The sequence below is a fragment of the Taudactylus pleione genome, unplaced genomic scaffold (assembly GCF_031769625.1).
Source record: "Taudactylus pleione unplaced genomic scaffold, aTauple2 ptg000016l, whole genome shotgun sequence".
Taxonomy (NCBI): Eukaryota; Metazoa; Chordata; class Amphibia; order Anura; family Myobatrachidae; genus Taudactylus; species Taudactylus pleione.
Window position 1 is genome coordinate 15,600,918 of NW_028284418.1, and position 25,498 is coordinate 15,626,415.

At 33.1% G+C, this 25,498-nt stretch overlaps 13 non-coding genes across 13 annotated transcripts; all 13 read right to left on the reverse strand.

Annotated features, from left to right (window-relative positions):
- Positions 1–1,051: 1,051 nt before the first annotated feature.
- On the reverse strand, positions 1,052–1,133 carry TRNAL-AAG (transfer RNA leucine (anticodon AAG)). The gene has a single exon. It is a non-coding gene; the product is annotated as a tRNA-Leu (tRNA).
- Positions 1,134–2,473: 1,340 nt separating this feature from the next.
- On the reverse strand, positions 2,474–2,555 carry TRNAL-AAG (transfer RNA leucine (anticodon AAG)). The gene has a single exon. It is a non-coding gene; the product is annotated as a tRNA-Leu (tRNA).
- A 1,342-nt stretch (positions 2,556–3,897) lies between these two features.
- TRNAL-AAG (transfer RNA leucine (anticodon AAG)) lies at positions 3,898–3,979 on the reverse strand. Its single transcript has one exon. It is a non-coding gene; the product is annotated as a tRNA-Leu (tRNA).
- Positions 3,980–5,320: 1,341 nt separating this feature from the next.
- TRNAL-AAG (transfer RNA leucine (anticodon AAG)) lies at positions 5,321–5,402 on the reverse strand. The gene has a single exon. It is a non-coding gene; the product is annotated as a tRNA-Leu (tRNA).
- Positions 5,403–6,742: 1,340 nt separating this feature from the next.
- TRNAL-AAG (transfer RNA leucine (anticodon AAG)) lies at positions 6,743–6,824 on the reverse strand. Its single transcript has one exon. It is a non-coding gene; the product is annotated as a tRNA-Leu (tRNA).
- Positions 6,825–8,165: 1,341 nt separating this feature from the next.
- Positions 8,166–8,247, reverse strand: TRNAL-AAG (transfer RNA leucine (anticodon AAG)). The gene has a single exon. It is a non-coding gene; the product is annotated as a tRNA-Leu (tRNA).
- Positions 8,248–11,012: 2,765 nt separating this feature from the next.
- On the reverse strand, positions 11,013–11,094 carry TRNAL-AAG (transfer RNA leucine (anticodon AAG)). Its single transcript has one exon. It is a non-coding gene; the product is annotated as a tRNA-Leu (tRNA).
- Positions 11,095–13,859: 2,765 nt separating this feature from the next.
- Positions 13,860–13,941, reverse strand: TRNAL-AAG (transfer RNA leucine (anticodon AAG)). Its single transcript has one exon. It is a non-coding gene; the product is annotated as a tRNA-Leu (tRNA).
- A 2,766-nt stretch (positions 13,942–16,707) lies between these two features.
- On the reverse strand, positions 16,708–16,789 carry TRNAL-AAG (transfer RNA leucine (anticodon AAG)). Its single transcript has one exon. It is a non-coding gene; the product is annotated as a tRNA-Leu (tRNA).
- A 2,765-nt stretch (positions 16,790–19,554) lies between these two features.
- TRNAL-AAG (transfer RNA leucine (anticodon AAG)) lies at positions 19,555–19,636 on the reverse strand. Its single transcript has one exon. It is a non-coding gene; the product is annotated as a tRNA-Leu (tRNA).
- Positions 19,637–20,977: 1,341 nt separating this feature from the next.
- TRNAL-AAG (transfer RNA leucine (anticodon AAG)) lies at positions 20,978–21,059 on the reverse strand. The gene has a single exon. It is a non-coding gene; the product is annotated as a tRNA-Leu (tRNA).
- Positions 21,060–23,661: 2,602 nt separating this feature from the next.
- On the reverse strand, positions 23,662–23,743 carry TRNAL-AAG (transfer RNA leucine (anticodon AAG)). Its single transcript has one exon. It is a non-coding gene; the product is annotated as a tRNA-Leu (tRNA).
- A 1,341-nt stretch (positions 23,744–25,084) lies between these two features.
- TRNAL-AAG (transfer RNA leucine (anticodon AAG)) lies at positions 25,085–25,166 on the reverse strand. Its single transcript has one exon. It is a non-coding gene; the product is annotated as a tRNA-Leu (tRNA).
- Between the last annotated feature and the right edge of the window lie 332 nt (positions 25,167–25,498).

Consider the following 25,498-nt stretch of genomic DNA (forward strand, 5'->3'; position numbering starts at 1 on the left):
TTATTGTAAAGGTTTGAGAAGACTGTTGCAACTATGATGAACGGTTTAGAACTCGGTGACTAATGCAGGATACTATCACCATCCTTTTTCAGTTGGTTAATATCTGATCAATCATGAATTGATGATAAATTGTTTTGAACTACTGCATGTGACAGCTTAAGGTGTGCTTCCACCAACCAAATGTAGCTTCTTTTATACCTTATATACTTTAGGAAACCACTTTGATATAAGTCACTGGATCTTCTCCTTTTCAGTTGGTTAATATCTGATCAATCATCAGTTGATGATAAATTGTTTTAAACTACTGCATGTGACAGCTTAAGGTGTGCTTCCACCAACCAAATTTAGCTTCTTTTATACCTTATCTACTTTAGGAAACCATTTTGGTATATATCACTGGATCTTCTCCTTGGAGAATAAATATGGCAGCAGTGGGATTTGATTCCAGTGGCTTTAATAGCTCTGTCATCCTACAACCTGCTGTACACTTTAAAATATTTTAGCTCTCATATCTGGAATGTCATTCCAAACTTTACGCAAAGTCAGGAAAAGCTGAGATAAAATGCAAAAGAAGCCAGGTACATTTAACAAGTAATGATTATATTTGACTTCAAATTTCCTTCATTTAGCGCAACTGATGTATCCAAACAACTTTGAAGTATTATTCAAATGCCTAAAATAGACAGCTGTGAGATTAAAATCCAAAGTGATAGGAAAGTTAGAGAAATCGGAATATAAATCCATCAATTTATACCAATGAGTCACGTTGCCAACATTTCCATCTCTAATTGTATGATAAGACAACTCAGTAATTAAATATTAGTTATGATATTACTTCTAATTACTTCATGCCAACTTAATTTTGGCTCATCTTGACTGTTAGCAGATAACATTTTTAAAACATTTGGGAAGTCTCTTGTAACAATGATGAACTGTTGAGTAGCTAGAGGAATCTTCCACCAACAAATTTCAGCTGGGTAATATCCTTTCTAATGGAAAAAATAGAATCAGTTTGACATCAATAACTGGCCTACTTTTTGTATAATAAATATGGCAGCAGAGGGATTTGAACCCACGCCTCCGAAGAGACTGGAGCCTTAATCCAGCGCCTTAGACCGCTCGGCCATGCTACCACATGTGCTTATCATTAGGATAGCTCACAGATCTAGAACATCAAAATTAAAGGTTTTTTTGTTTTAAAGTATTAATTGAAAAGATGTCAGCAAAGGTTAAAAGAAAGTTCATTATTAAACATAAAATCGATGAGAAATTCATATTTTTTTTGAATTGCATTTTGTTTATTTTCATTGAAATAACAAAAGAAATTGAGATGCATGAAGTAGTAAAATATTAGTTCTGATAGGGCACATAATTAATTCATGCAAAATTAAAATTTGAATATCTTTACTGTTAGCAGATATCATTATTTTAAAGGTTTGAGAAGACTGTTGCAACTATGATGAACGGATTAGAACTCGGTGACTAATGCAGGATACTATCACCATCCTTTTTCAGTTGGTTAATATCTGATAAATCATGAATTGATGATAAATTGTTTTGAACTACTGCATGTGACAGGTTAAGGTGTGCTTCCACCAACCAAATGTAGCTTCTTTTATACCTTATCTACTTTAGGAAACCACTTTGATATAAGTCACTGGATCTTCTCCTTTTCAGTTGGTTAATATCTGATCAATCATCAGTTGATGATAAATTGTTTTAAACTACTGCATGTGACAGCTTAAGGTGTGCTTCCACCAACCAAATTTAGCTTCTTTTATACCTTATCTACTTTAGGAAACCACTTTGATATATATCACTGGATCTTCTCCTTGGAGAATAAATATGGCAGCAGTGGGATTTGATTCCAACAGCTTGAATAGCTCTGTCATCCTACAACCTGCTGTACACTTTAAAATATTTTAGCTCTCATATCTGGAATGTCATTCAAAACTTTACCCAAAGTCAGGAAAAGCTGAGATAAAATGCAAAAGAAGCCAGGTACATTTAACAAGTAATGATTATATTTGACTTCAAATTTCCTTCATTTAGCGCAACTGATGTATCCAAACAACTTTGAAGTATTATTCAAATGCCTAAAATAGACAGCTGTGAGATTAAAATCCAGAGTGATAGAAAAGTTAGAGAAATCGGAATATAAATCCATCAATTTATACCAATGAGTCACGTTGCCAACATTTCCATCTCTAATTGTATGATAAGACAACTCAGTAATTAAATATTAGTTATGATATTACTTCTAATTACTTCATGCCAACTTAATTCTGGCTCATCTTGACTGTTAGCAGATAACATTTTTAAAACATTTGGGAAGTCTCTTGTAACAATGATGAACTGTTGAGTAGCTAGAGGAATCTTTCACCAACAAATTTCAGCTGGGTAATATCCTATCTAATGGAAAAAAAAAATCACATTGACATCAATAACTGGCCTACTCTTTGTATAATAAATATGGCAGCAGTGGGATTTTAACCCACGCCTCCGAAGAGACTGGAGCCTTAATCCAGCGCCTTAGACCGCTTGGCCATGCTACCACATGTGCATATCATTTGGATAGCTCACAGATCTAGAACATCAACATTAAAGGGTTTTTTGTTTTAAAGTATTAATTGAAAAGATGTCAGCAAAGGTTAAAAGAAAGTTCATTATTAAACATAAAATCGATGAGAAATTCATATTTATTATTGAATTGCATTTTGTTTATTTTCATTGAAATAATAAAAAGAAATTGAGATGCATGAAGTAGTAAAATATTAGTTCTGATAGGGCACATAATTACTTCATGCAAAATTAAAATTTGAATATCTTTACTGTTAGCAGATATCATTATTTTAAAGGTTTGAGAAGACTGTTGCAACTATGATGAACGGTTTAGAACTCGGTGACTAATGCAGGATACTATCACCATCCTTTTTCAGTTGGTTAATATCTGATCAATCATGAATTGATGATAAATTGTTTTGAACTACTGCATGTGACAGCTTAAGGTGTGCTTCCACCAACCAAATGTAGCTTCTTTCATACCTTATATACTTTAGGAAACCACTTTGATATAAGTCACTGGATCTTCTCCTTTTCAGTTGGTTAATATCTGATCAATCATCAGTTGATGATAAATTGTTTTAAACTACTGCATGTGACAGCTTAAGGTGTGCTTCCACCAACCAAATTTAGCTTCTTTTATACCTTATCTACTTTAGGAAACCACTTTGGTATATATCACTGGATCTTCTCCTTGGAGAATAAATATGGCAGCAGTGGGATTTGATTCCAGTGGCTTGAATAGCTCTGTCATCCTACAACCTGCTGTACACTTTAAAATATTTTAGCTCTCATATCTGGAATGTCATTCAAAACTTTACCCAAAGTCAGGAAAAGCTGAGACAAAATGCAAAAGAAGCCAGGTACATTTAACAAGTAATGATTATATTTGACTTCAAATTTCCTTCATTTAGCGCAACTGATGTATCCAAACAACTTTGAAGTATTATTCAAATGCCTAAAATAGACAGCTGTGAGATTAAAATCCAGAGTGATAGAAAAGTTATAGAAATCGGAATATAAATCCATCAATTTATACCAATGAGTCACGTTGCCAACATTTCCATCTCTAATTATATGATAAGACAACTCAGTAATTAAATATTAGTGATGATATTACTTCTAGTTACTTCATGCCAACTTAATTTTGGCTCATCTTGACTGTTAGCAGATAACATTTTTAAAACATTTGGGAAGTCTCTTGTAACAATGATGAACTGTTGAGTAGCTAGAGGAATCTTCCACCAACAAATTTCAGCTGGGTAATATCCTTTCTAATGGAAAAAAAGAATCAGTTTGACATCAATAACTGGCCTACTTTTTGAATAATAAATATGGCAGCAGAGGGATTTGAACCCACGCCTCCGAAGAGACTGGAGCCTTAATCCAGCGCCTTAGACCGCTCGGCCATGCTACCACATGTGTTTATCATTAGGATAGCTCACAGATCTAGAACATCACAATTAAAGGGTTTTTTGTTTTAAAGTAGTAATTGAAAAGATGTCAGCAAAGGTTAAATGAAAGTTCATTATTAAACATAAAATCGATGAGAAATTCATATTTTTTATTGAATTGCATTTTGTTTATTTTCATTGAAATAACAAAAGAAATTGAGATGCATGAAGTAGTAAAATATTAGTTCTGATAGGGCACATAATTAATTCATGCAAAATTAAAATTTGAATATCTTTACTGTTAGCAGATATCATTATTTTAAAGGTTTGAGAAGACTGTTGCAACTATGATGAACGGTTTAGAACTCGGTGACTAATGCAGGATACTATCACCATCCTTTTTCAGTTGGTTAATATCTGATCAATCATGAATTGATGATAAATTGTTTTGAACTACTGCATGTGACAGCTTAAGGTGTGCTTCCACCAACCAAATGTAGCTTCTTTTATACCTTATCTACTTTAGGAAACCACTTTGATATAAGTCACTGGATCTTCTCCTTTTCAGTTGGTTAATATCTGATCAATCATCAGTTGATGATAAATTGTTTTAAACTACTGCATGTGACAGGTTAAGGTATGCTTCCACCAACCAAATTTAGCTTCTTTTATACCTTATCTACTTTAGGAAACCACTTTGATATATATCACTGGATCTTCTCCTTGGAGAATAAATATGGCAGCAGTGGGATTTGATTCCAACAGCTTGAATAGCTCTGTCATCCTACAACCTGCTGTACACTTTAAAATATTTTAGCTCTCATATCTGGAATGTCATTCAAAACTTTACCCAAAGTCAGGAAAAGCTGAGATAAAATGCAAAAGAAGCCAGGTACATTTAACAAGTAATGATTATATTTGACTTCAAATTTCCTTCATTTAGCACAACTGATGTATCCAAACAATTTTGAAGTATTATTCAAATGCCTAAAATAGACATCTGTGAGATTAAAATCCAGAGTGATAGAAAAGTTAGAGAAATCGGAATATAAATCCATCAATTTATACCAATGAGTCACGTTGCCAACATTTCCATCTCTAATTGTATGATAAGACAACTCAGTAATTAAATATTAGTGATGATATTACTTCTAGTTACTTCATGCCAACTTAATTTTGGCTCATCTTGACTGTTAGCAGATAACATTTTTAAAACATTTGGGAAGTCTCTTGTAACAATGATGAACTGTTGAGTAGCTAGAGGAATCTTCCACCAACAAATTTCAGCTGGGTAATATCCTTTCTAATGGAAAAAAAGAATCAGTTTGACATCAATAACTGGCCTACTCTTTGTATAATAAATATGGCAGCAGAGGGATTTGAACCCACGCCTCCGAAGAGACTGGAGCCTTAATCCAGCGCCTTACACCCCTCGGCCATGCTACCACATGTGCTTATCATTAGGATAGCTCACAGATCTAGAACATCAAAATTAAAGGTTTTTTTGTTTTAAAGTATTAATTGAAAAGATGTCAGCAAAGGTTAAAAGAAAGTTCATTATTAAACATAAAATCGATGAGAAATTCATATTTTTTTTGAATAGCATTTTGTTTATTTTCATTGAAATAACAAAAGAAATTGAGATGCATGAAGTATTAAAATATTAGTTCTGATAGGGCACATAATTAATTCATGCAAAATTAAAATTTGAATATCTTTACTGTTAGCAGATATCATTATTTTAAAGGTTTGAGAAGACTGTTGCAACTATGATGAACGGTTTAGAACTCGGTGACTAATGCAGGATACTATCACCATCCTTTTTCAGTTGGTTAATATCTGATCAATCATGAATTGATGATATTTTGTTTTGAACTACTGCATGTGACAGCATAAGGTGTGCTTCCACCAACCAAATGTAGCTTCTTTCATACCTTATATACTTTAGGAAACCACTTTGATATAAGTCACTGGATCTTCTCCTTTTCAGTTGGTTAATATCTGATCAATCATCAGTTGATGATAAATTGTTTTAAACTACTGCATGTGACAGCTTAAGGTGTGCTTCCACCAACCAAATTTAGCTTCTTTTATACCTTATCTACTTTAGGAAACCACTTTGATATATATCACTGGATCTTCTCCTTGGAGAATAAATATGGCAGCAGTGGGATTTGATTCCAGCAGCTTGAATAGCTCTGTCATCCTACAACCTGCTGTACACTTTAAAATATTTTAGCTCTCATATCTGGAATGTCATTCAAAACTTTACCCAAAGTCAGGAAAAGCTGAGATAAAATGCAAAAGAAGCCAGGTACATTTAACAAGTAATGATTATATTTGACTTCAAATTTCCTTCATTTAGCGCAACTGATGTATCCAAACAACTTTGAAGTATTATTCAAATGCCTAAAATAGACAGCTGTGAGATTAAAATTTAGAGTGATAGAAAAGTTAGAGAAATCGGAATATAAATCCATCAATTTATACCAATGAGTCACGTTGCCAACATTTCCATCTCTAATTGTATGATAAGACAACTCAGTAATTAAATATTAGTTATGATATTACTTCTAATTACTTCATGCCAACTTAATTTTGGCTCATCTTGACTGTTAGCAGATAACATTTTTAAAACATTTGGGAAGTCTCTTGTAACAATGATGAACTGTTGAGTAGCTAGAGGAATCTTTCACCAACAAATTTCAGCTGGGTAATATCCTATCTAATGGAAAAAAAGAATCACTTTGACATCAATAAATGGCCTACTCTTTGTATAATAAATATGGCAGCAGTGGGATTTGAACCCATGCCTCCGAAGAGACTGGAGCCTTAATCCAGCGCCTAAGACCGCTCGGCCATGCTACCACATGTGCATATCATTAGGATAGCTCACAGATCTAGAACATCAAAATTAAAGGGTTTTTTGTTTTAAAGTATTAATTGAAAAGATGTCAGCAAAGGTTAAAAGAAAGTTCATTATTAAACATAAAATCGATGAGAAATTCATATTTTTTATTGAATTGCATTTTGTTTATTTTCATTGAAATAACAAAAGAAATTGAGATGCATGAAGTAGTAAAATATTAGTTCTGATAGGGCACATAATTACTTCATGCAAAATTAAAATTTGAATATCTTTACTGTTAGCAGATATCATTATTTTAAAGGTTTGAGAAGACTGTTGCAACTATGATGAACGGTTTAGAACTCGGTGACTAATGCAGGATACTATCACCATCCTTTTTCAGTTGGTTAATATCTGATCAATCATGAATTGATGATAAATTGTTTTGAACTACTGCATGTGACAGCTTAAGGTGTGCTTCCACCAACCAAATGTAGCTTCTTTTATACCTTATATACTTTAGGAAACCACTTTGATATAAGTCACTGGATCTTCTCCTTTTCAGTTGGTTAATATCTGATCAATCATCAGTTGATGATAAATTGTTTTAAACTACTGCATGTGACAGCTTAAGGTGTGCTTCCACCAACCAAATTTAGCTTCTTTTATACCTTATCTACTTTAGGAAACCATTTTGGTATATATCACTGGATCTTCTCCTTGGAGAATAAATATGGCAGCAGTGGGATTTGATTCCAGTGGCTTTAATAGCTCTGTCATCCTACAACCTGCTGTACACTTTAAAATATTTTAGCTCTCATATATGGAATGTCATTCCAAACTTTACGCAAAGTCAGGAAAAGCTGAGATAAAATGCAAAAGAAGCCAGGTACATTTAACAAGTAATGATTATATTTGATTTCAAATTTCCTTCATTTAGCGCAACTGATGTATCCAAACAACTTTGAAGTATTATTCAAATGCCTAAAATAGACAGCTGTGAGATTAAAATCCAAAGTGATAGGAAAGTTAGAGAAATCGGAATATAAATCCATCAATTTATACCAATGAGTCACGTTGCCAACATTTCCATCTCTAATTGTATGATAAGACCACTCAGTAATTAAATATTAGTTATGATATTACTTCTAATTACTTCATGCCAACTTAATTTTGGCTCATCTTGACTGTTAGCAGATAACATTTTTAAAACATTTGGGAAGTCTCTTGTAACAATGATGAACTGTTGAGTAGCTAGAGGAATCTTCCACCAACAAATTTCAGCTGGGTAATATCCTTTCTAATGGAAATAAAGAATCAGTTTGACATCAATAACTGGCCTACTTTTTGAATAATAAATATGGCAGCAGAGGGATTTGAACCCACGCCTCCGAAGAGACTGGAGCCTTAATCCAGCGCCTTAGACCGCTCGGCCATGCTACCACATGTGCTTATCATTAGGATAGCTCACAGATCTAGAACATCACAATTAAAGGGTTTTTTGTATTAAAGTAGTAATTGAAAAGATGTCAGCAAAGGTTAAATGAAAGTTCATTATTAAACATAAAATCGATGAGAAATTCATATTTTTTATTGAATTGCATTTTGTTTATTTTCATTGAAATAACAAAAGAAATTGAGATGCATGAAGTAGTAAAATATTAGTTCTGATAGGGCACATAATTAATTCATGCAAAATTAAAATTTGAATATCTTTACTGTTAGCAGATATCATTATTTTAAAGGTTTGAGAAGACTGTTGCAACTATGATGAACGGTTTAGAACTCGGTGACTAATGCAGGATACTATCACCATCCTTTTTCAGTTGGTTAATATCTGATCAATCATGAATTGATGATAAATTGTTTTGAACTACTGCATGTGACAGCTTAAGGTGTGCTTCCACCAACCAAATGTAGCTTCTTTTATACCTTATCTACTTTAGGAAACCACTTTGATATAAGTCACTGGATCTTCTCCTTTTCAGTTGGTTAATATCTGATCAGTCATCAGTTGATGATAAATTGTTTTAAACTACTGCATGTGACAGGTTAAGGTATGCTTCCGCCAACCAAATTTAGCTTCTTTTATACCTTATCTACTTTAGGAAACCACTTTGATATATATCACTGGATCTTCTCCTTGGAGAATAAATATGGCAGCAGTGGGATTTGATTCCAACAGCTTGAATAGCTCTGTCATCCTACAACCTGCTGTACACTTTAAAATATTTTAGCTCTCATATCTGGAATGTCATTCAAAACTTTACCCAAAGTCAGGAAAAGCTGAGATAAAATGCAAAAGAAGCCAGGTACATTTAACAAGTAATGATTATATTTGACTTCAAATTTCCTTCATTTAGCGCAACTGATGTATCCAAACAACTTTGAAGTATTATTCAAATGCCTAAAATAGACAGCTGTGAGATTAAAATCCAGAGTGATAGAAAAGTTAGAGAAATCGGAATATAAATCCATCAATTTATACCAATGAGTCACGTTGCCAACATTTCCATCTCTAATTGTATGATAAGACAACTCAGTAATTAAATATTAGTGATGATATTACTTCTAGTTACTTCATGCCAACTTAATTTTGGCTCATCTTGACTGTTAGCAGATAACATTTTTAAAACATTTGGGAAGTCTCTTGTAACAATGATGAACTGTTGAGTAGCTAGAGGAATCTTCCACCAACAAATTTCAGCTGGGTAATATCCTTTCTAATGGAAAAAAAGAATCACATTGACATCAATAACTGGCCTACTCTTTGTATAATAAATATGGCAGCAGTGGGATTTGAACCCACGCCTCCGAAGAGACTGGAGCCTTAAGCCAGTGCCTTAGACCGCTTGGCCATGCTACCACATGTGCATATCATTTGGATAGCTCACAGATCTAGAACATCAAAATTAAAGGGTTTTTTGTTTTAAAGTATTAATTGAAAAGATGTCAGCAAAGGTTAAAAGAAAGTTCATTATTAAACATAAAATCGATGAGAAATTCATATTTTTTATTGAATTGCATTTTGTTTATTTTCATTGAAATAATAAAAAGAAATTGAGATGCATGAAGTAGTAAAATATTAGTTCTGATAGGGCACATAATTACTTCATGCAAAAGTAAAATTTGAATATCTTTACTGTTAGCAGATATCATTATTTTAAAGGTTTGAGAAGACTGTTGCAACTATGATGAACGGTTTAGAACTCGGTGACTAATGCAGGATACTATCACCATCCTTTTTCAGTTGGTTAATATCTGATCAATCATGAATTGATGATAAATTGTTTTGAACTACTGCATGTGACAGCTTAAGGTGTGCTTCCACCAACCAAATGTAGCTTCTTTCATACCTTATCTACTTTAGGAAACCACTTTGATATAAGTCACTGGATCTTCTCCTTTTCAGTTGGTTAATATCTGATCAATCATCAGTTGATGATAAATTGTTTTAAACTACTGCATGTGACAGGTTAAGGTGTGCTTCCACCAACCAAATTTAGCTTCTTTTATACCTTATCTACTTTAGGAAACCACTTTGATATATATCACTGGATCTTCTCCTTGGAGAATAAATATGGCAGCAGTGGGATTTGATTCCAGCAGCTTGAATAGCTCTGTCATCCTACAACCTGCTGTACACTTTAAAATATTTTAGCTCTCATATCTGGAATGTCATTCAAAACTTTACCCAAAGTCAGGAAAAGCTGAGATAAAATGCAAAAGAAGCCAGGTACATTTAACAAGTAATGATTATATTTGACTTCAAATTTCCTTCATTTAGCGCAACTGATGTATCCAAACAACTTTGAAGTATTATTCAAATGCCTAAAATAGACAGCTGTGAGATTAAAATTTAGAGTGATAGAAAAGTTAGAGAAATCGGAATATAAATCCATCAATTTATACCAATGAGTCACGTTGCCAACATTTCCATCTCTAATTGTATGATAAGACAACTCAGTAATTAAATATTAGTTATGATATTACTTCTAATTACTTCATGCCAACTTAATATTGGCTCATCTTGACTGTTAGCAGATAACATTTTTAAAACATTTGGGAAGTCTCTTGTAACAATGATGAACTGTTGAGTAGCTAGAGGAATCTTTCACCAACAAATTTCAGCTGGGTAATATCCTATCTAATGGAAAAAAAGAATCACTTTGACATCAATAACTAGCCTACTCTTTGTATAATAAATATGGCAGCAGTGGGATTTGAACCCACGCCTCCGAAGAGACTGGAGCCTTAATCCAGGGCCTAAGACCGCTCGGCCATGCTACCACATGTGCATATCATTAGGATAGCTCACAGATCTAGAACATCAAAATTAAAGGGTTTTTTGTTTTAAAGTATTAATTGAAAAGATGTCAGCAAAGGTTTAAAGAAAGTTCATTATTAAACATAAAATCGATGAGATATTCATATTTATTATTGAATTGCATTTTGTTTATTTTCATTGAAATAACAAAAGAAATTGAGATGCATGAAGTAGTAAAATATTAGTTCTGATAGGGCACATAATTACTTCATGCAAAATTAAAATTTGAATATCTTTACTGTTAGCAGATATCATTATTTTAAAGGTTTGAGAAGACTGTTGCAACTATGATGAACTGTTTAGAACTCGGTGACTAATGCAGGATACTATCACCATCCTTTTTCAGTTGGTTAATATCTGATCAATCATGAATTGATGATAAATTGTTTTGAACTACTGCATGTGACAGCTTAAGGTGTGCTTCCACCAACCAAATGTAGCTTCTTTCATACCTTATATACTTTAGGAAACCACTTTGATATAAGTCACTGGATCTTCTCCTTTTCAGTTGGTTAATATCTGATCAATCATCAGTTGATGATAAATTGTTTTAAACTACTGCATGTGACAGCTTAAGGTGTGCTTCCACCAACCAAATTTAGCTTCTTTTATACCTTATCTACTTTAGGAAACCACTTTGGTATATATCAATGGATCTTCTCCTTGGAGAATAAATATGGCAGCAGTGGGATTTGATTCCAGTGGCTTGAATAGCTCTGTCATCCTACAACCTGCTGTACACTTTAAAATATTTTAGCTCTCATATCTGGAATGTCATTCAAAACTTTACCCAAAGTCAGGAAAAGCTGAGATAAAATGCAAAAGAAGCCAGGTACATTTAACAAGTAATGATTATATTTGACTTCAAATTTCCTTCATTTAGCGCAACTGATGTATCCAAACAACTTTGAAGTATTATTCAAATGCCTAAAATAGACAGCTGTGAGATTAAAATCCAAAGTGATAGGAATGTTAGAGAAATCGGAATATAAATCCATCAATTTATACCAATGAGTCACGTTGCCAACATTTCCATCTCTAATTGTATGATAAGACCACTCAGTAATTAAATATTAGTTATGATATTACTTCTAATTACTTCATGCCAACTTAATTTTGGCTCATCTTGACTGTTAGCAGATAACATTTTTAAAACATTTGGGAAGTCTCTTGTAACAATGATGAACTGTTGAGTAGCTAGAGGAATCTTCCACCAACAAATTTCAGCTGGGTAATATCCTTTCTAATGGAAAAAAAGAATCAGTTTGACATCAATAACTGGCCTACTTTTTGTATAATAAATATGTCAGCAGAGGGATTTGAACCCACGCCTCCGAAGAGACTGGAGCCTTAATCCAGCGCCTTTGACCGCTCGGCCATGCTACCACATGTGCTTATCATTAGGATAGCTCACAGATCTAGAACATCACAATTAAAGGGTTTTTTGTTTTAAAGTAGTAATTGAAAAGATGTCAGCAAAGGTTAAATGAAAGTTCATTATTAAACATAAAATCGATGAGAAAATCATATTTATTATTGAATTGCATTTTGTTTATTTTCATTGAAATAACAAAAGAAATTGAGATGCATGAAGTAGTAAAATATTAGTTCTGATAGGGCACATAATTAATTCATGCAAAATTAAAATTTGAATATCTTTACTGTTAGCAGATATCATTATTTTAAAGGTTTGAGAAGACTGTTGCAACTATGATGAACGGTTTAGAACTCGGTGACTAATGCAGGATACTATCACCATCCTTTTTCAGTTGGTTAATATCTGATCAATCATGAATTGATGATAAATTGTTTTGAACTACTGCATGTGACAGCTTAAGGTGTGCTTCCACCAACCAAATGTAGCTTCTTTTATACCTTATATACTTTAGGAAACCACTTTGATATAAGTCACTGGATCTTCTCCTTTTCAGTTGGTTAATATCTGATCAATCATCAGTTGATGATAAATTGTTTTAAACTACTGCATGTGACAGCTTAAGGTGTGCTTCCACCAACCAAATTTAGCTTCTTTTATACCTTATCTACTTTAGGAAACCACTTTGATATATATCACTGGATCTTCTCCTTGGAGAATAAATATGGCAGCAGTGGGATTTGATTCCAACAGCTTGAATAGCTCTGTCATCCTACAACCTGCTGTACATTTTAAAATATTTTAGCTCTCATATCTGGAATGTCATTCAAAACTTTACCCAAAGTCAGGAAAAGCTGAGATAAAATGCAAAAGAAGCCAGGTACATTTAACAAGTAATGATTATATTTGACTTCAAATTTCCTTCATTTAGCGCAACTGAAGTATCCAAACAACTTTGAAGTATTATTCAAATGCCTAAAATAGACAGCTGTGAGATTAAAATCCAGAGTGATAGAAAAGTTAGAGAAATCGGAATATAAATCCATCAATTTATACCAATGAGTCACGTTGCCAACATTTCCATCTCTAATTGTATGATAAGACAACTCAGTAATTAAATATTAGTGATGATATTACTTCTAGTTACTTCATGCCAACTTAATTTTGGCTCATCTTGACTGTTAGCAGATAACATTTTTAAAACATTTGGGAAGTCTCTTGTAACAATGATGAACTGTTGAGTAGCTAGAGGAATCTTCCACCAACAAATTTCAGCTGGGTAATATCCTTTCTAATGGAAAAAATAGAATCAGTTTGACATCAATAACTGGCCTACTCTTTGTATAATAAATATGGCAGCAGAGGGATTTGAACCCACGCCTCCAAAGAGACTGGAGCCTTAATCCAGCGCCTTACACCCCTCGGCCATGCTACCACATGTGCTTATCATTAGGATAGCTCACAGATCTAGAACATCACAATTAAAGGGTTTTTTGTTTTAAAGTATTAATTGAAAAGATGTCAGCAAAGGTTAAAAGAAAGTTCATGATTAAACATAAAATCGATGAGAAATTCATATTTTTTATTGAATTGCATTTTGTTTATTTTCATTGAAATAATAAAAAGAAATTGAGATGCATGAAGTAGTAAAATATTAGTTCTGATAGGGCACATAATTAATTCATGCAAAATTAAAATTTGAATATCTTTACTGTTAGCAGATATCATTATTTTAAAGGTTTGAGAAGACTGTTACAACTATGATGAACGGTTTAGAACTCGGTGACTAATGCAGGATACTATCACCATCCTTTTTCAGTTGGTTAATATCTGATCAATCATGAATTGATGATAAATTGTTTTGAACTACTGCATGTGACAGCTTAAGGTGTGCTTCCACCAACCAAATGTAGCTTCTTTTATACCTTATCTACTTTAGGAAACCACTTTGATATAAGTCACTGGATCTTCTCCTTTTCAGTTGGTTAATATCTGATCAGTCATCAGTTGATGATAAATTGTTTTAAACTACTGCATGTGACAGGTTAAGGTATGCTTCCACCAACCAAATTTAGCTTCTTTTATACCTTATCTACTTTAGGAAACCACTTTGGTATATATCACTGGATCTTCTCCTTGGAGAATAAATATGGCAGCAGTGGGATTTGATTCCAGTGGCTTGAATAGCTCTGTCATCCTACAACCTGCTGTACACTTTAAAATATTTTAGCTCTCATATCTGGAATGTCATTCAAAACTTTACCCAAAGTCAGGAAAAGCTGAGATAAAATGCAAAAGAAGCCAGGTACATTTAACAAGTAATGATTATATTTGACTTCAAATTTCCTTCATTTAGCGCAACTGATGTATCCAAACAACTTTGAAGTATTATTCAAATGCCTAAAATAGACAGCTGTGAGATTAAAATCCAAAGTGATAGGAAAGTTAGAGAAATCGGAATATAAATCCATCAATTTATACCAATGAGTCACGTTGCCAATATTTCCATCTCTAATTGTATGATAAGACCACTCAGTAATTAAATATTAGTTATGATATTACTTCTAATTACTTCATGCCAACTTAATTTTGGCTCATCTTGACAGTTAGCAGATAACATTTTTAAAACATTTGGGAAGTCTCTTGTAACAATGATGAACTGTTGAGTAGCTAGAGGAATCTTCCACCAACAAATTTCAGCTGGGTAATATCCTTTCTAATGGAAAAAAAGAATCAGTTTGACATCAATAACTGGCTTACTTTTTGTATAATAAATATGGCAGCAGAGGGATTTGAACCCACGCCTCCGAAGAGACAGGAGCCTTAATCCAGCGCTTTAGACTGCTCGGCCATGCTACCACATGTGCTTATCATTAGGATAGCTCACAGATCTAGAACATCACAATTAAAGGGTTTTTTGTTTTAAAGTAGTAATTGAAAAGATGTCAGCAAAGGTTAAATGAAAGTTCATTATTAAACATAAAATCGATGAGAAATTCATATTTTTTATTGAATTGCATTTTGTTTATTTTCATTGAAATAACAAAAGAAATTGAGATGCATGAAGTAGTAAAATATTAGTTCTGATAGGGCACATAATTAATTCATGCAAAATTAAAATTTGAATATCTTTACTGTTAGCAGATATCATTATTTTAAAGGTTTGAGAAGACTGTTACAACTATGATGAACGGTTTAGAACTCGGTGACTAATGCAGGATACTATCACCATCCTTTTTCAGTTGGTTAATATCTGATCAATCATGAATTGATGATAAATTGTTTTGAACTACTGCATGTGACAGCTTAAGGTGTGCTTCCACCAACCAAATGTAGCTTCTTTTATACCTTATCTACTTTAGGAAACCACTTTGATATAAGTCACTGGATCTTCTCCTTTTCAGTTGGTTAATATCTGATCAGTCATCAGTTGATGATAAATTGTTTTAAACTACTGCATGTGACAGGTTAAGGTATGCTTCCACCAACCAAATTTAGCTTCTTTTATACCTTATCTACTTTAGGAAACCACTTTGATATATATCACTGGATCTTCTCCTTGGAGAATAAATATGGCAGCAGTGGGATTTGATTCCAACAGCTTGAATAGCTCTGTCATCCTACAACCTGCTGTACACTTTAAAATATTTTAGCTCTCATATCTGGAATGTCATTCAAAACTTTACCCAAAGTCAGGAAAAGCTGAGATAAAATGCAAAAGATGCCAGGTACATTTAACAAGTAATGATTATATTTGACTTCAAATTTCCTTCATTTAGCGCAACTGAAGTATCCAAACAACTTTGAAGTATTATTCAAATGCCTAAAATAGACAGCTGTGAGATTAAAATCCAGAGTGATAGAAAAGTTAGAGAAATCGGAATATAAATCCATCAATTTATACCAATGAGTCACGTTGCCAACATTTCCATCTCTAATTGTATGATAAGACAACTCAGTAATTAAATATTAGTGATGATATTACTTCTAGTTACTTCATGCCAACTTAATTTTGGCTCATCTTGACTGTTAGCAGATAACATTTTTAAAACATTTGGGAAGTCTCTTGTAACAATGATGAACTGTTGAGTAGCTAGAGGAATCTTCCACCAACAAATTTCAGCTGGGTAATATCCTTTCTAATGGAAAAAATAGAATCAGTTTGACATCAATAACTGGCCTACTCTTTGTATAATAAATATGGCAGCAGAGGGATTTGAACCCACGCCTCCGAAGAGACTGGAGCCTTAATCCAGCGCCTTACACCCCTCGGCCATGCTACCACATGTGCTTATCATTAGGATAGCTCACAGATCTAGAACATCACAATTAAAGGGTTTTTTGTTTTAAAGTATTAATTGAAAAGATGTCAGCAAAGGTTAAAAGAAAGTTCATGATTAAACATAAAATCGATGAGAAATTCATATTTTTTATTGAATTGCATTTTGTTTATTTTCATTGAAATAATAAAAAGAAATTGAGATGCATGAAGTAGTAAAATATTAGTTCTGATAGGGCACATAATTAGTTCATGCAAAAGTAAAATTTGAATATCTTTACTGTTAGCAGATATCATTATTTTAAAGGTTTGAGAAGACTGTTGCAACTATGATGAACTGTTTAGAACTCGGTGACTAATGCAGGATACTATCACCATCCTTTTTCAGTTGGTTAATATCTGATCAATCATGAATTGATGATAAATTGTTTTGAACTACTGCATGTGACAGCTTAAGGTGTGCTTCCACCAACCAAATGTAGCTTCTTTCATACCTTATATACTTTAGGAAACCACTTTGATATAAGTCACTGGATCTTCTCCTTTTCAGTTGGTTAATATCTGATCAATCATCAGTTGATGATAAATTGTTTTAAACTACTGCATGTGACAGCTTAAGGTGTGCTTCCACCAACCAAATTTAGCTTCTTTTATACCTTATCTACTTTAGGAAACCACTTTGGTATATATCACTGGATCTTCTCCTTGGAGAATAAATATGGCAGCAGTGGGATTTGATTCCAGTGGCTTGAATAGCTCTGTCATCCTACAACCTGCTGTACACTTTAAAATATTTTAGCTCTCATATCTGGAATGTCATTCAAAACTTTACCCAAAGTCAGGAAAAGCTGAGATAAAATGCAAAAGAAGCCAGGTACATTTAACAAGTAATGATTATATTTGACTTCAAATTTCCTTCATTTAGCGCAACTGATGTATCCAAACAACTTTGAAGTATTATTCAAATGCCTAAAATAGACAGCTGTGAGATTAAAATCCAAAGTGATAGGAAAGTTAGAGAAATCGGAATATAAATCCATCAATTTATACCAATGAGTCACGTTGCCAATATTTCCATCTCTAATTGTATGATAAGACCACTCAGTAATTAAATATTAGTTATGATATTACTTCTAATTACTTCATGCCAACTTAATTTTGGCTCATCTTGACAGTTAGCAGATAACATTTTTAAAACATTTGGGAAGTCTCTTGTAACAATGATGAACTGTTGAGTAGCTAGAGGAATCTTCCACCAACAAATTTCAGCTGGGTAATATCCTTTCTAATGGAAAAAAAGAATCAGTTTGACATCAATAACTGGCTTACTTTTTGTATAATAAATATGGCAGCAGAGGGATTTGAACCCACGCCTCCGAAGAGACAGGAGCCTTAATCCAGCGCTTTAGACTGCTCGGCCATGCTACCACATGTGCTTATCATTAGGATAGCTCACAGATCTAGAACATCACAATTAAAGGGTTTTTTGTTTTAAAGTAGTAATTGAAAAGATGTCAGCAAAGGTTAAATGAAAGTTCATTATTAAACATAAAATCGATGAGAAATTCATATTTTTTATTGAATTGCATTTTGTTTATTTTCATTGAAATAACAAAAGAAATTGAGATGCATGAAGTAGTAAAATATTAGTTCTGATAGGGCACATAATTAATTCATGCAAAATTAAAATTTGAATATCTTTACTGTTAGCAGATATCATTATTTTAAAGGTTTGAGAAGACTGTTACAACTATGATGAACGGTTTAGAACTCGGTGACTAATGCAGGATACTATCACCATCCTTTTTCAGTTGGTTAATATCTGATCAATCATGAATTGATGATAAATTGTTTTGAACTACTGCATGTGACAGCTTAAGGTGTGCTTCCACCAACCAAATGTAGCTTCTTTTATACCTTATCTACTTTAGGAAACCACTTTGATATAAGTCACTGGATCTTCTCCTTTTCAGTTGGTTAATATCTGATCAGTCATCAGTTGATGATAAATTGTTTTAAACTACTGCATGTGACAGGTTAAGGTATGCTTCCACCAACCAAATTTAGCTTCTTTTATACCTTATCTACTTTAGGAAACCACTTTGATATATATCACTGGATCTTCTCCTTGGAGAATAAATATGGCAGCAGTGGGATTTGATTCCAACAGCTTGAATAGCTCTGTCATCCTACAACCTGCTGTACACTTTAAAATATTTTAGCTCTCATATCTGGAATGTCATTCAAAACTTTACCCAAAGTCAGGAAAAGCTGAGATAAAATGCAAAAGAAGCCAGGTACATTTAACAAGTAATGATTATATTTGACTTCAAATTTCCTTCATTTAGCGCAACTGATGTATCCAAACAACTTTGAAGTATTATTCAAATGCCTAAAATAGACAGCTGTGAGATTAAAATCCAGAGTGATAGAAAAGTTAGAGAAATCGGAATATAAATCCATCAATTTATACCAATGAGTCACGTTGCCAACATTTCCATCTCTAATTGTATGATAAGACAACTCAGTAATTAAATATTAGTGATGATATTACTTCTAGTTACTTCATGCCAACTTAATTTTGGCTCATCTTGACTGTTAGCAGATAACATTTTTAAAACATTTGGGAAGTCTCTTGTAACAATGATGAACTGTTGAGTAGCTAGAGGAATCTTCCACCAACAAATTTCAGCTGGGTAATATCCTTTCTAATGGAAAAAAAGAATCAGTTTGACATCAATAACTGGCCTACTCTTTGTATAATAAATATGGCAGCAGAGGGATTTGAACCCACGCCTCCGAAGAGACTGGAGCCTTAATCCAGCGCCTTACACCCCTCGGCCATGCTACCACATGTGCTTATCATTAGGATAGCTCACAGATCTAGAACATCAAAATTAAAGGTTTTTTTGTTTTAAAGTATTAATTGAAAAGATGTCAGCAAAGGTTAAAAGAAAGTTCATTATTAAACATAAAATCGATGAGAAATTCATATTTTTTATTGAATTGCATTTTGTTTATTTTCATTGAAATAACAAAAGAAATTGAGATGCATGAAGTAGTAAAATATTAGTTCTGATAGGGCACATAATTAATTCATGCAAAATTAAAATTTGAATATCTTTACTGTTAGCAGATATCATTATTTTAAAGGTTTGAGAAGACTGTTACAACTATGATGAACGGTTTAGAACTCGGTGACTAATGCAGGATACTATCACCATCCTTTTTCAGTTGGTTAATATCTGATCAATCATGAATTGATGATAAATTGTTTTGAACTACTGCATGTGACAGCTTAAGGTGTGCTTCCACCAACCAAATGTAGCTTCTTTTATACCTTATCTACTTTAGGAAACCACTTTGATATAAGTCACTGGATCTTCTCCTTTTCAGTTGGTTAATATCTGATCAGTCATCAGTTGATGATAAATTGTTTTAAACTACTGCATGTGACAGGTTAAGGTATGCTTCCACCAACCAAATTTAGCTTCTTTTATACCTTATCTACTTTAGGAAACCACTTTGATATATATCACTGGATCTTCTCCTTGGAGAATAAATATGGCAGCAGTGGGATTTGATTCCAACAGCTTGAATAGCTCTGTCATCCTACAACCTGCTGTACACTTTAAAATATTTTAGCTCTCATATCTGGAATGTCATTCAAAACTTTACCCAAAGTCAGGAAAAGCTGAGATAAAATGCAAAAGAAGCCAGGTACATTTAACAAGTAATGATTATATTTGACTTCAAATTTCCTTCATTTAGCGCAACTGATGTATCCAAACAACTTTGAAGTATTATTCAAATGCCTAAAATAGACAGCTGTGAGATTAAAATCCAGAGTGATAGAAAAGTTAGAGAAATCGGAATATAAATCCATCAATTTATACCAATGAGTCACGTTGCCAACATTTCCATCTCTAATTGTATGATAAGACAACTCAGTAATTAAATATTAGTGATGATATTACTTCTAGTTACTTCATGCCAACTTAATTTTGGCTCATCTTGACTGTTAGCAGATAACATTTTTAAAACATTTGGGAAGTCTCTTGTAACAATGATGAACTGTTGAGTAGCTAGAGGAATCTTCCACCAACAAATTTCAGCTGGGTAATATCCTTTCTAATGGAAAAAAAGAATCAGTTTGACATCAATAACTGGCCTACTCTTTGTATAATAAATATGGCAGCAGAGGGATTTGAACCCACGCCTCCGAAGAGACTGGAGCCTTAATCCAGCGCCTTACACCCCTCGGCCATGCTACCACATGTGCTTATCATTAGGATAGCTCACAGATCTAGAACATCAAAATTAAAGGTTTTTTTGTTTTAAAGTATTAATTGAAAAGATGTCAGCAAAGGTTAAAAGAAAGTTCATTATTAAACATAAAATCGATGAGAAATTCATATTTTTTTTGAATTGCATTTTGTTTATTTTCATTGAAATAACAAAAGAAATTGAGATGCATGAAGTAGTAAAATATTAGTTCTGATAGGGCACATAATTAATTCATGCAAAATTAAAATTTGAATATCTTTACTGTTAGCAGATATCATTATTTTAAAGGTTTGAGAAGACTGTTGCAACTATGATGAACGGTTTAGAACTCGGTGACTAATGCAGGATACTATCACCATCCTTTTTCAGTTGGTTAATATCTGATCAATCATGAATTGATGATAAATTGTTTTGAACTACTGCATGTGACAGCTTAAGGTGTGCTTCCACCAACCAAATGTAGCTTCTTTTATACCTTATCTACTTTAGGAAACCACTTTGATATAAGTCACTGGATCTTCTCCTTTTCAGTTGGTTAATATCTGATCAATCATCAGTTGATGATAAATTGTTTTAAACTACTGCATGTGACAGCTTAAGGTGTGCTTCCACCAACCAAATTTAGCTTCTTTTATACCTTATCTACTTTAGGAAACCACTTTGATATATATCACTGGATCTTCTCCTTGGAGAATAAATATGGCAGCAGTGGGATTTGATTCCAACGGCTTGAATAGCTCTGTCATCCTACAACCTGCTGTACACTTTAAAATATTTTAGCTCTCATATCTGGAATGTCATTCAAAACTTTACCCAAAGTCAGGAAAAGCTGAGATAAAATGCAAAAGAAGCCAGGTACATTTAACAAGTAATGATTATATTTGACTTCAAATTTCCTTCATTTAGCGCAACTGATGTATCCAAACAACTTTGAAGTATTATTCAAATGCCTAAAATAGACAGCTGTGAGATTAAAATCCAGAGTGATAGAAAAGTTAGAGAAATTGGAATATAAATCCATCAATTTATACCAATGAGTCACGTTGCCTACATTTCCATCTCTAATTGTATGATAAGACTACTCAGTAATTAAATATTAGTTATGATATTACTTCTAATTACTTCATGCCAACTTAATCTTGGCTCATCTTGACTGTTAGCAGATAACATTTTTAAAACATTTGGGAAGTCTCTTGTAACAATGATGAACTTTTGAGTAGCTAGAGGAATCTTTCACCAACAAATTTCAGCTGGGTAATATCCTATCTAATGGAAAAAAAGAATCACATTGACATCAATAACTGGCCTACTCTTTGTATAATAAATATGGCAGCAGTGGGATTTGAACCCACGCCTCCGAAGAGACTGGAGCCTTAAGCCAGCGCCTTAGACCGCTTGGCCATGCTACCACATGTGCATATCATTTGGATAGCTCACAGATCTAGAACATCAAAATTAAAGGGTTTTTTGTTTTAAAGTATTAATTGAAAAGATGTCAGCAAAGGTTAAAAGAAAGTTCATTATTAAACATAAAATCGATGAGAAATTCATATTTTTTATTGAATTGCATTTTGTTTATTTTCATTGAAATAATAAAAAGAAATTGAGATGCATGAAGTAGTAAAATATTAGTTCTGATAGGGCACATAATTACTTCATGCAAAAGTAAAATTTGAATATCTTTACTGTTAGCAGATATCATTATTTTAAAGGTTTGAGAAGACTGTTGCAACTATGATGAACGGTTTAGAACTCGGTGACTAATGCAGGATACTATCACCATCCTTTTTCAGTTGGTTAATATCTGATCAATCATCAGTTGATGATAAATTGTTTTAAACTACTGCATGTGACAGGTTAAGGTGTGCTTCCACCAACCAAATTTAGCTTCTTTTATACCTTATCTACTTTAGGAAACCACTTTGATATATATCACTGGATCTTCTCCTTGGAGAATAAATATGGCAGCAGTGGGATTTGATTCCAGCAGCTTGAATAGCTCTGTCATCCTACAACCTGCTGTACACTTTAAAATATTTTAGCTCTCATATCTGGAATGTCATTCAAAACTTTACCCAAAGTCAGGAAAAGCTGAGATAAAATGCAAAAGAAGCCAGGTACATTTAACAAGTAATGATTATATTTGACTTCAAATTTCCTTCATTTAGCGCAACTGATGTATCCAAACAACTTTGAAGTATTATTCAAATGCCTAAAATAGACAGCTGTGAGATTAAAATTTAGAGTGATAGAAAAGTTAGAGAAATCGGAATATAAATCCATCAATTTATACCAATGAGTCACGTTGCCAACATTTCCATCTCTAATTGTATGATAAGACAACTCAGTAATTAAATATTAGTTATGATATTACTTCTAATTACTTCATGCCAACTTAATATTGGCTCATCTTGACTGTTAGCAGATAACATTTTTAAAACATTTGGGAAGTCTCTTGTAACAATGATGAACTGTTGAGTAGCTAGAGGAATCTTTCACCAACAAATTTCAGCTGTGTAATATCCTATCTAATGGAAAAAAAGAATCACTTTGACATCAATAACTAGCCTACTCTTTGTATAATAAATATGGCAGCAGTGGGATTTGAACCCACGCCTCCGAAGAGACTGGAGCCTTAATCCAGGGCCTAAGACCGCTCGGCCATGCTACCACATGTGCATATCATTAGGATAGCTCACAGATCTAGAACATCAAAATTAAAGGGTTTTTTGTTTTAAAGTATTAATTGAAAAGATGTCAGCAAAGGTTTAAAGAAAGTTCATTATTAAACATAAAATCGATGAGATATTCATATTTTTTATTGAATTGCATTTTGTTTATTTTCATTGAAATAACAAAAGAAATTGAGATGCATGAAGTAGTAAAATATTAGTTCTGATAGGGCACATAATTACTTCATGCAAAATTAAAATTTGAATATCTTTACTGTTAGCAGATATCATTATTTTAAAGGTTTGAGAAGACTGTTGCAACTATGATGAACTGTTTAGAACTCGGTGACTAATGCAGGATACTATCACCATCCTTTTTCAGTTGGTTAATATCTGATCAATCATGAATTGATGATAAATTGTTTTGAACTACTGCATGTGACAGCTTAAGGTGTGCTTCCACCAACCAAATGTAGCTTCTTTCATACCTTATATACTTTAGGAAACCACTTTGATATAAGTCACTGGATCTTCTCCTTTTCAGTTGGTTAATATCTGATCAATCATCAGTTGATGATAAATTGTTTTAAACTACTGCATGTGACAGCTTAAGGTGTGCTTCCACCAACCAAATTTAGCTTCTTTTATACCTTATCTACTTTAGGAAACCACTTTGGTATATATCAATGGATCTTCTCCTTGGAGAATAAATATGGCAGCAGTGGGATTTGATTCCAGTGGCTTGAATAGCTCTGTCATCCTACAACCTGCTGTACACTTTAAAATATTTTAGCTCTCATATCTGGAATGTCATTCAAAACTTTACCCAAAGTCAGGAAAAGCTGAGATAAAATGCAAAAGAAGCCAGGTACATTTAACAAGTAATGATTATATTTGACTTCAAATTTCCTTCATTTAGCGCAACTGATGTATCCAAACAACTTTGAAGTATTATTCAAATGCCTAAAATAGACAGCTGTGAGATTAAAATCCAAAGTGATAGGAATGTTAGAGAAATCGGAATATAAATCCATCAATTTATACCAATGAGTCACGTTGCCAACATTTCCATCTCTAATTGTATGATAAGACCACTCAGTAATTAAATATTAGTTATGATATTACTTCTAATTACTTCATGCCAACTTAATTTTGGCTCATCTTGACTGTTAGCAGATAACATTTTTAAAACATTTGGGAAGTCTCTTGTAACAATGATGAACTGTTGAGTAGCTAGAGGAATCTTCCACCAACAAATTTCAGCTGGGTAATATCCTTTCTAATGGAAAAAAAGAATCAGTTTGACATCAATAACTGGCCTACTTTTTGTATAATAAATATGGCAGCAGAGGGATTTGAACCCACGCCTCCGAAGAGACTGGAGCCTTAATCCAGCGCCTTTGACCGCTCGGCCATGCTACCACATGTGCTTATCATTAGGATAGCTCACAGATCTAGAACATCACAATTAAAGGGTTTTTTGTTTTAAAGTAGTAATTGAAAAGATGTCAGCAAAGGTTAAATGAAAGTTCATTATTAAACATAAAATCGATGAGAAATTCATATTTTTTATTGAATTGCATTTTGTTTATTTTCATTGAAATAACAAAAGAAATTGAGATGCATGAAGTAGTAAAATATTAGTTCTGATAGGGCACATAATTAATTCATGCAAAATTAAAATTTGAATATCTTTACTGTTAGCAGATATCATTATTTTAAAGGTTTGAGAAGACTGTTGCAACTATGATGAA